The sequence below is a fragment of the Aptenodytes patagonicus genome, chromosome 22 (genome assembly GCF_965638725.1).
Source record: "Aptenodytes patagonicus chromosome 22, bAptPat1.pri.cur, whole genome shotgun sequence".
In the NCBI taxonomy this organism is placed as follows: Eukaryota; Metazoa; Chordata; class Aves; order Sphenisciformes; family Spheniscidae; genus Aptenodytes; species Aptenodytes patagonicus.
The window spans coordinates 1050722-1062091 of NC_134970.1; positions in this window are offsets into that span (position 1 = coordinate 1050722).

Here is an 11370-nt window from a genome sequence, read left to right on the forward strand (position 1 = left end):
CTAAGCCGGCGTGGCAGCTGAAACGAGAACTAACCCTTCCTCTGGAGAACGTGGCAAATCATTCTGTCTCTGACCTTCCTACGAGATGTGCTCGGCATTGCTAACGCGCTCAATTCTGAAGAGCTGAAAACGGTTTTTTCATGGCCTTTCCCACCATTGGGAGCCTGACTGCGGGGGAGCGCTGGGTCCGCTCGGCGCTGCAGCGCAGGGCCTGCACCGTCGGATGGTGACACGTGCTGTGAAACCAGCAGTTTCTGAAGTGGAAATTTCTGAATCCACTGCAAAAAGTAGTGTCACATAGTGACAGGACTTTACACAGTGACAATGCCAGCAATAAACCTCACCTCTAACCATTGCAGCCTCCTGTCTAGTATGTTCAGAAGATGGTTTTGTCTAGACAGGGTTGTCTGAGCACTATTTCCCAGCCTTGATAAATACTGGAACTTTTGCAGAGCCTCTGGTCTAGCGATCTCAGAGCTTTTTTTTCTCAGGGGAAAAAAAAGCACGCGGGTTACCTCCTCTGAGCTGTGCTAGGCTGTAAGTGCCCTTGTGGCACTGCCAGGCAGCTGGTACGTTAAGATCTCTAATTGCGATTACCTTTCTCTTACACTGTGCTTCTCCCGGCTCTCTGCTTTTCACCTGTTGTCTCTTCTTTTATCCTTGGAATATAGTTTTAGGGCATTTTTTATCACGTACATGAAAAATGGTAGCAGCTCGTATCAAGGTTCCTGCTCACAGGCTTTTCTTTACTTCCCATGCACGATTTTCCACCCCCACTAGAGAAGTGGCGGCGCTGGGTGAAGCCCTTGGTGGAGCAAGGATGGGCTGGAGAGGGTGTAGGAGGAGGGCTGTGCTCCGAGAGGGCCAGGCGGCCCCGGGGGAAGAGATGGCTGCTGGCAGAGGGAGACCTGCTGTCTGCAGGAGGGTCGCTCGCTGTCTGCGGCTGGGGAAAAGGGGAAGGGGGCTAGCGGAGTGCCACGAAGGAAGGAAGTCAGGCAAAACAAAAGCTGACTTAACTCACCACATCTTGCGAGTGCAGGACATGGAGCCTGCCAAGGAGATCTAGGCTGTAAGCTGGCGCTGCATCTCATCTCCCTGGAAAAAAAACCCAACCAGGCTTTAGGGAAAAAAGCGGGTAGAGACTACGAGAGCCCTATCGAGTGGCTGCGGCCAGGCGGGCGGTTCACGCTCGCCCATCGCTGCAATGAACACGCACTCTGATACGGGGGACTTTCCCGACCACCTGCGCTTTTGCAGTGGCTTTAAGAAGTCGATCGCGTTTCGAGAATCAAATGCTTCCAAGGCCTTCAAGGACCGAGGCGGATGCCCGGGGGTGCGGCTCAGGGCAGCGGTGGGTGTTTGCAGCCCCGCAGCTCTCCGCAGCTCGGGTCAGCGCGGCCAAGCGGCAGCCGGCGGGCTGGGAATCCCTGCAGCCGGGACGCGGGTGGATTTGGGAACCGCGTCCTCGTTCGCGTGGCTGCAGCTCCCCCCCGTGTCCGCAGCGCTCGCTGCACGGCGGGGGCGGCGGCGGCGGCGGCGGCGGGAGAAGCCTCTGCCCGCCACGGGGCTGAACGGGAGCTTTGATTTCTCGAGAACTGCCGCACGGGAACTGTTTTTCCAAATACCACAAAATATAACTAAAACGTTATTTACGTTTGCACCTGAAAATAGCAAGGAAGGGTTTGTATTTCCAGGTTGGCATAGACTATCTGCGTGATAACCTCTGCTAGGCGGTCGTTTCTTTGCTGCTGCTGCTGCAAACATTCCTGTTGCTGCCCAATCCCACTCTTGGAAACACAGGAAAAAGGAGACCTTTGTGCGGAAAGAGCTTTGCATGAGGCTGACGATTGACTGGTGATGAATTGAGCACATAAAGGTCACAGATGCATGAGTTGCATCAGGGAACATCTGGCACCAAAAGCTTCTCTGTTCTGGGGCTCGGTGAGGACACTGGACGAACCCAGCACAGCTGAGGAGCAAACATCTGAAGGGACTGAGAGTCCTAAACGTCCTAGGTGGTCCCAGGGAGGGCAAACCGAACAACTGCAGCCTTGAAACCCAGCAAATTAGTACAGATGAGAGAAAAAACATTTCTTAGCAGAGCCCATACGCCCGTGCAGAAAAAATATATTCAGTTGCCCACTGGTCTGCATCTGAGGGGAAATAAATCAGCTCCACAGGAGGAGGTGGCTTTTCAGGTCTGGAAGACATCTCTCTCCAGGCTGTTTGGCCACCTTATTTTTGTTTATTATTTTTAGCATGCAGCCGAGCGCCAGGTATGTCAGATATGGACAGAAAAATGAGGTGCCTGCCTGAGAGTGCCTGCAGCGGGGATTTCTGATGTAAGGAAACAGCAGAGAAGTGCCAAGGTGAGGGAGATACGAATCACTACAGTACCTGCCCATATGTCAGGATAAGCACAAGCATGTGCAGGTGGTTCTGGTTTGCCTGTATCTGTTCATAGTGTGCGACACGAGTCAAAGATAAGAGCGAGCAGCTCTTAAAAGCTGTGCGGGGGGGGGCTGCGGGCTGGCTGGGGCGGGGGTCCCGCAGGACCGAGGGGTGGGAGCGGAAGGTCTCGGCTCTGCGGGGAGCCCAGGGGAGGAAACGGGCCAGGGGTACAGCCACCCTCAGCCAGCGTGGTGCAGGCTCGTGTCACGCTGGAGAACATCAACGACCAAACAAGCTTCAAAAGCCAAAGAGGAGGGAACACGGTGGTAGGGGAGAGGTGACTTCTCCTGAAGTATCGCAGGCAAGAGAGAAAAACCACAAATACAAACAATTAGAAAGACGCACATCTGTCATGTTTGTGACGCTGTCGGAACAAGAATCCATCTGGGAAAAGAGCCAGCCCTGCCTCCCTGGGAGTTACATATTTTTTCTTTTTAAATAGCGTATGACATCCATCTCTATAGCTGTGTGTTGTTTGTGCTGGCATGTGGGTGTGTATTTCTGAAGGCTCCCCATATTAGCAGAAGATCTATAGTCTCATTCTAGAAATTTTGCCGCTATAAAAATATATTCTGTTTTTGACTGAGTGTTTTTTTCTTCTCTCCTGAAACTCTGGAGCCGTGTAAAATAGCTTCATAAAACTTGTAGGGCTTTTTAAAGTAGAAGTTACTGCCTTGCCTTGCTTTTAAAAATGCACCCTTGATTTTAAGCGTTGGGGTATTGTTTGCTTTTAAACAAGTGAATGCTGAAGAGATGCTATAAACTCCTTTTTTATTTTGTTGCTTATTGAGAAAAATCCACTAATACCTAAGGGAAACAGGAATGAAGCATTTCACAAAAATATATGGTATATAAGTAAACAAAGCCTCAGTCTTCCAAAGTAAGCGTGCAAAAAAGGGAAAATCCTTTCAGCATTATCCCTTGAGTAATACCCTTTCTTGGGAGCACTGCGGTACCCGAATTACCAGCACGAGCCCTTCCTCTGCACCAGAAAGGCCTTTGACGGGCATCGGCTCGCTCGGGGAGGAGCGACGGGCCGCGGGAGCCCTGGGTCCAGCCCCTGGGTCCCTGGTTGTGTCTGGCGGATGCTCAGCGGCTTGTCACGGAGGAGCTCTCAGCCCAAGTGCTGCCAGACTGGCATCCCCAGTAGCGCAGACCGGCCATCCCCAGCGTCAGGCCAGGATTGCAGGGACGCGGGGAGCACGCTCCGCGCCGTGCTGGAGTTCGGCTGCCGATGCCCGGCCCTTGCCTGGGCCATAGGGCCTGCAGCTGCAGACACCTGTCGTTAGTACAAATGTCATTATAAAACCCACGCGGGAGATCTTGCTGCTGCTCCCAGCCTCCGTTACGACCTTGTGGGAAAGGACGCTCGGCTCAGCGGGAAAGTGGCTCTCGGCCAAGGTTTCCCTGCCTGCGAAGCTGGGCTATTGCTGCTTACGTCTCTCGAGTGTTCTGCCTTTCAATGAAGGATGCGAAGTGCTGGAGTGAACATATTAGAGCAGCTAAGAAGCAGCTCCAGTTCAAAGGATGTTTGGAAAACCCTTTTTCCAATCAGGCAATTTGCAATTTCAATTGCTAAGTGCTCCCCTTTCGTTCCTTGGCACTCTAGCTCCATCTGAATTGGCTTTCTCAGCTCTTCAGAAAGGCTTATGTTACATTATGTAAGATTTAACAGCCATCACTTCTCCAAAGGTAATAGAGAAATGTCTTTTTTATGACACAAGAGGGAGATTTCTCATTTGGGAAGCTGATTCTTTGTTGCTACCAAATGACTGCTTTCGGTGCATCCTTCATGCAACTTTGATCTAATAACTAATTTTTTCTATGAAAAAACTAAAAGAAATTTTGTTGATATTTCTGATAAATGGAAGTACCTGCTAAAAGGAAATAAAATTTGCTTCTTTGTCTTTATACATACATATCATACGTATTCATACGTACATATTTAAATAAAAAGACCCCTCAGGACGCTGCCTGCATTCACGTAATTCTGCAGCTGAACGAACTGGCCGTTACGTCTCCAGTAATGACTTGTTTGCCCCAGCTTTGCTCTGCACATGCTGTCTCACATGAAGCTGACAGATGAAGTCCTCGCCCAGTCCTGTCGCAGACCCAGCCCAGGAACCATCCCAGGCTTTCTAATCTCTTCAGATAATTTCTCTTTCTCTCCCTGAGCATTTATTCGTCCACTGATTCACCCACCAGCCTTTCACGCAGACTTAATGTCACTTTGCTAGGAGCAGAGGGGCAGGCTGGGGGAGCAGCCGGGGCAGCGCGGGGCCCGTCCGTGCATCCCGCAGCCTTTGCTTCCGAGCACGTGGCATTGAACTCCCTGCCATGGGCCAGCTCTCCAGCCTTGCTGGATGAGGACAGCTGGCCTGGCCCGGGCAGGGAGCTTCTTGCTGCACCTAAAATATTAATTACAGACAGCAAGAAGAAATGTCACTTTGCTTTCCTGAACTTCTTTAGCAATTTACCAGGAAAAAGCACTCCAGGAGCTGCTGTGGATGACTTTCCTGACAGTGATTGAATGCTTTGATAAGAAGCAGGAGTTTGTTTGCCACCTCATTTACCATGCCGGGCTCTTTCTGCAAAGCACATAATACTGTTCTTGCCAGACCAGGGTGTGAAAGAAGTAGAAAACAGAAATATACTTGGAAATGACCCTCACCTAACAACACAGCCCATGGTCTCGCTTTCTTTGAATTACCCTACGCTCCGCGTGTTGGGAAATTGCTTTCTCTGAGGGACGATTGCTTGCCAGAGCCCTGGGACCCTGATTGATTTCTGTGCCTCTGCAGTCGGGAGAGCAGAGCAGAGAGGAGAGAAGCGTGAAAACCAGGACAAGAAATGGGAAGGACAAATTGTCCCTGACCAAGCAGTGGGCTGGTTGGCTAATGTTTTCTAATCATCCCTCTAAGTGGAAAGGGGGGGGAAGACCAGGAACTGTGCGGTGCTCACACAGCTTCACGGGCAGCAGCAGTGTATATTAGTCCTCACTTCCAAAGCTCGCAGCAATTCTGGGTCCTCCCGCAGCCCTCCCACGCGAGGCTGTCCTTGCGACCGCAGGCATCTGCTAGGGAAACGCAGCCTGGGAGCTCACCTGTCAGGGTTGGCTTTCACAGAAATCCCGGGACTAGGATGGATCATTTTGCCAAGGGACCACACAAGAAAAAAAAAAAAAAATCGCATTGTATCCAGAACAGGCTTGTTAGCCGGCAGTGACAGTAAACTTACACAGAAGCTTGCCAGAGGTGACATGACCCGCAGTCTAGAAGCAGGTTGTCCTAACGAAAGGAATCAGCTGTTCTGCACAGTGACAGAGCCGGGAAGAGAGAATTCTTCAGTGGTCCTCCAGTTTACTTTCAGTTGATGTGAAAGGCATTTATTAAATCAAATTATTCTAAAATGCAAAACAAGCTTATCCTGGGCCAGTCCAAACTTCCAAAAAGTTTCTTCCTGTTATAACTGAAATATTTCTTATTTGAATTAGCTAGGGTTAGGGGTGACCATACCAAATTGTGATTTTCTGGAGAGGTTTTCTGAATTTGAATTTATGAATATTGAAGCTTCTTGCACGTTTCTATTGGATCTCCCTTGCCCAGCATCTCCTTTGCAAGCTGAGCAGTCATAATCTAGTTAGGACCAACTCATACAGAAGTCTTTCCCTAAATCTTATCTCTATTTTTGCCCTTCTCTGCCTCTTTTCTAATTCAGCCCAGAGCTTTCCTCTGAGAAGGTGTGACTGGTATCGCATACAGTAGGTGAGATGCAAGCCCTTCAGCTTACACGCAAACCTCATAGCTTATACAGGGTACAGTTAGATGCACAAGCTAATTGCTAATGTAAAGCATTTGCAGAAGGGTTCTGCATCCTATTTTCAGGCCAAAACAATACAGAATAAGCTCCAATTTTTTCCAACTGGCACTGGGTAAAAAAAATATATTGCTTTAACTCTGTCCTGGTTTCTTGATTAGATGAAGGCAAATTACATGTTTTTCCACCAGTCTATTATTACAGCTTAAACTCTGCACAGTTTGTTGAATAGATGCGTTTTGCTCGCAGAAGATAAACTTCTTTCTCTGGAACGATAACAGCACGATTGTGTCCAGCATAGCAATTTCTAAGCCATTTCTTCAAAATAACCCTTTTCAGACCAATGGTACAAGGCACGTGCTCAAGGCCAGCAAAGCCAATGTAGAGTGCAAGATCATCTGCTACGGTATTTTCTCTCCCTTCTAGGGGAGGACGTCCAGCACCGCTGCAGGTCTTCCCAGAGCGACAGGTCGCGGCACTGGCCAAGGAGCACGTCCTGCATGGATTGATTCAGACTGCAGGTCTGGGTGTTTCCAGCAGGTTGACTGGGAACAGGGCTGTGAAGCCCATTTACATGGGAGGCTACTGGGCCAGGCTGGAGGCACTTCTCCCTGAGACACAAAGGCAGGAGGAAACAGTCGGATGCCTAACACAGCAGCAGGCAACAGCATCAAACTACAGATGACATCTCGGTCTGGTCACACAGCCTCCTTTTGCCTAATTTTTATGACATGCATTTTTCTTCTGCCTCAGAAGGCTGAAGGAAAACCTCCCTCTGCTCTGAGAATGACGTTCCCTGGGATTTCAGGAAGAGCAGGATCGTGCACATGGTGGTCACGGAACTCGTGTCCTCCATACTTTGGGAGGGCATTGCGTCATGAAGAAACTTTCTTATATGTGGGCAAAATAAATTTTTTCCGAGCTAGACTTGGGCATGCTCCTTCCACCACTTGCTTCAGGAGCAGCAGAGTTGGCTCATGGAGCATAACTGAGTCTCAGACAGACGCCCTGCCTACCGCTGAGAGTAGGCGATGCCTGGCTTTGCTCAGGGGAGACTTTCATGGCAGGGTCTCAAATACAGAACAGGAGGGACTTAAGTGGAGGGAAGAGCCCTGCCACTAAACCAGCTAAAAGGCAACAGCCTCCTGCCTCGGCACTGCCAAGTAGCTGGGCTATTGACAATGAATCTGATTCATGAGAGATACTAAAAATAATCCGTTCCAAAATTAGGCATGCTTCATTAGACAATTTCTACACCTAGATGAAAATTATACTTTTAAGATGCGCAGTTTGAAGTGTGGCAGTTAGTGTATGTATTCGTCATCTCCTGATTCGTCGTTTCTTTCTGAATGATGCAAAACAGAGCGAGTTCTGTTTGCTTTCACACAGCAATTGCCACCTTGTTACCAGAACAGAGGATTTTATTAGGTTAAGTAAGTACCTGCAGGACAGATGCAGTATTTACAGGTTATTCAAATCTGTATTTTGTTACTTTACTGAGTAATCTGGGGGAAAAAATTATTCTGTTTTGTAGAGTGTTGCCTTGCTGGGTGCAGCCCTGGAATATTGACGTTAGTTACTTCAGATAGTGAAGATGGTCTCTTCTCTTTTTCAGCTTATTTTTAATTTGAATATTTAAACCTAGTCAGTTTTTGAGCAATGAGCGATATTCCGCATGGCACCTATTCTTGCCATTACTCCCAGGCTGTATTTCTCTTGTGTCCCAACTACCTGCCTTCACCATGTGTCAGGAATGAAACACCTCAGGCTTTTTTTTTTAAAAAAATCTATTTATTATAACTTCTAAATCACTGTAAACCTGCTTTGTATGGAGGAGGTTTTGGAACTATTTAACATCATTTTTCTAGTTCTGGTAGCTGGATAGTGACAGTTTGCATGCGCACGAGTACATTTGCTCAAGTACTGCCAAGAAAACGTTTGTATTTTCCGATGATATTTCTAAAGGTAATTTGACACAACAACAGCTTCTCCAGTTAAGCACCAGAGCTCTCAGACTGTACAATCTTAGTGAGGAACAGAGCTGAGCTTAATGAGTCAACAGACTCAGTCGCATTAAGGTTTCTGGTGTTCACCAAATGTTTTTTCCAGAGCACACCCTGGTTGGCTTCTGAGTAACAGACTTAAGGATCCGTTTGGTTTTGCCAGCTAGCAAGGGTCTGCCCACTTAAGCACACAGCAATCCAGACCAGGCTCCAGCGCACTTTAAACAGGAGTATCTGGAAACCTTGCCGGGGTGTCTTTCTTTTTCCCCTATTTTTGCAGTTCCGAACTGCCCCCAGCCTGCCAGGCTCCACGTCCTGCAACTGCCACAGTTCCTTCCCACGCGGAGGCAGGGGCTGCGGGTCGCAGGGATGCTGCGGCTTCGCCTCCCTGGGAAAGCTGTGCTAAAACATCGAACACAAATGTAACCAGCCCCGGGGCCCCTCTGCAGCCCCCAGGAGGATTCTGCAAACAGCATCTCCCAGCTGTCCTGGGAACAGTAAAACGTTTCCAAAGCGTGTCAGCATTTACTGAGATGCTTTTATCTCTTCACCAAAGCAGGAAGAGCTGCTCTGTGTCCTGAAAACCTCTTATGGCATTTTAATTAAAGTCTCCAAGCAAACCCTTTTTCCTGCCTCTGCCAGCCCAGCCTCCCTGCCCTCAGCACCCTGCTTTCCATTTTTATTGGATTGATTTCCAGGCTGACCATATTTGACAATTGGACATTGCAATCACAATGATTTTTCCTCCTCTTTAATCGAGAGGCTTATGATGAGAAAATAACCTCAGCGTGTGCTGGGGGCCCACGGTCTTTACACAAGGGCCCTGCAAACTCACCCGGGGCCGGTGCAGTGCTGCGCTGGGGCACCTTCTAGCTGGGATGAGCACTCGTTAGCATTTTTCCTTATAAATATTCTATCTAAAGGTGTTTTTCAGCAATTAACAGCCGAGGTAACCTTTCAGGGCTTTGCACCATTCATCCTCTGCAGACAGGTGCTCCCTAGGGTGAGGACCCAGCCTGGATTTTCATCTGGGATGCAGCTGGAAATGCTCTTGGTTTGGGCTGTGTTTGCTGGCCATCAGGCAGCCTGCTCGCCCAGCAGCACGGCTCTGCACCCTGCATTAGCCCCCACAGAGGAGCACGTCGCGCCCTGTGGCAGCGGCAGCATCACCCGCACGGCTGAGCTGGGGCTCCAGCCCCAGACGGGGGGAGCTGCACTGCTGCTGCGTCTGGAGCAGCCGGGGTGAGCTGAGCCACGCTGCGCCTGCGAGCCGGTTAGTTTTGTTTTATTTCTCCCTCATGGAAACTCATTTGTTATTTTACATTACTGTCTGAAGCCTTGGAGCATCTCTTCCTGCATTTAAAATAGGAGAAAAAAACCTCCGTCTGCAACATTCACATGCAGGGTTAGCTCTCCCAGCCTCACTGCACAGCTCGGAGATTTGGGATGGGGAGGCTTGGTCGAACCCATTGTAATGAGCAAAATGATCTCAATTTAAATAACAGTTAATAAAAGATGCCTATACAAGGGCTGTAAGCATCCTGTCACTTGATTAATTGTACTACAGCATAGTACACCTAACAGCACTAAAACAAACACAGAAACATTCAAAAGGAAGTAATTAACTCAAAAACTCAGCCAGCTGGTACCCCGCTACGTGGAGAGCACCGCCAGCCCCGCTCATGGGGAGCAAACAGCTTTCGTCAAATGTGCAGGTTTGTTCTGCTTTGGACCTTGCTACGGAGGAGCAAAATTCACAGAAATGGAGGTTTGGACCTGGGGCCTGGGCTGCTGAGTTTCTGAATCCCAAGAGAAGGATCGGATGGAGGAGTCCAGCTGCAAGCTGCGGCTTTTCAGTGCTCGGCGAGGCTGCAGCCTGCGCGTCGCAGTGCTGGCAGGCAGCATCCTCCCCTCATTCCTCACATGTCTCTGGCCCCTGGCTTGGGTGAGACCCGCGTGCAAGGAGCTCTTGGGAGCAAGCAGCAGCCCGGGGCGAAGGGCTTTGCTGGCCATTTCACAAGCACTGAATGGGGATCACAGAGCAGAAAAGTTTCTAGAAAAGGAACCTGCCGAAGCATGCAGCTCACCTATTGAAATACTGCCGGTGGTGGAATCAGCACTGCAAAGAGCTGAATCTGGGGAATACAGGGGAAGTGCTTCGCCTACCATATGTCTTCTGGAAACACAACAGGCAAAGCATGCAGTCAGTTACCAAGTATGCAAAAATTAGAAGTTATGCTGCATCACGGGGTACAGAGGAAGTCAGTAGAAAACAGCTTTATTTTCTATGGGTATTATCTGAAAATAAGAAATGCTGGCTGCTCTAGGAACTCGGTATCTTTAGGGAGAAGTCTGCACTTTTGGAGAGGGGGGACCCTCTCTGGAGGAGGACCAAACCTTGCAGCACAGGCAGCAATGGCTCTGGGCTCCTTGCCCTGTGCCTAACTCACTGTAGGAGCACGGGGACGACTCTGCACTCCATCTTCCTTCATCTGGGAAATGCAACAGAAAATGCGCCTGCAGACAGGTTGCAAAATGTGTTGGATCTATCACTGAAGGAAAAAAAAGATGCTAATGCTAAGTCTTGGTTTACGCAGAAACACAAACAGATAAAATAACTGGAACTGCTCACATTTCAGCCTCTGTTGCAGTGCAGATACAGAGGTGTATTTTCTTTGCAGGACAGCAGCCACTAGTTTCCATGCGTCACTGTTTTTTTTTTTCATCAAAATGAGGGGATGAACAGCTGGTGCCTACAGCGGTAACCTTATGTTTCAGTGGCATTCATACCTATGGATAGCAGGGCTCTTGCACTGCCAAGTGCCATTCACACTGATGGTTAAGGTCACAGGCCCACGTCCCGCAGTGGAGGAGCCAGCCCAGGACAGCCAGCTCTGGCACCGCAGGGCCACGTGTGACCACCTGCACCGTCCACGGGGCAGGTCAGTAACAGAAGGACAGCTCTACAGACAGGCTGATGCTTTCAAATGCAGGGGGTAATCAATAAAGAAGAATTAACAGAGGAAACCATAAGGGCTATTGCACAGGACATAGCAATGTTTCATTTGGGACATCTACTGAGGACTTGCCCCAGACTTGG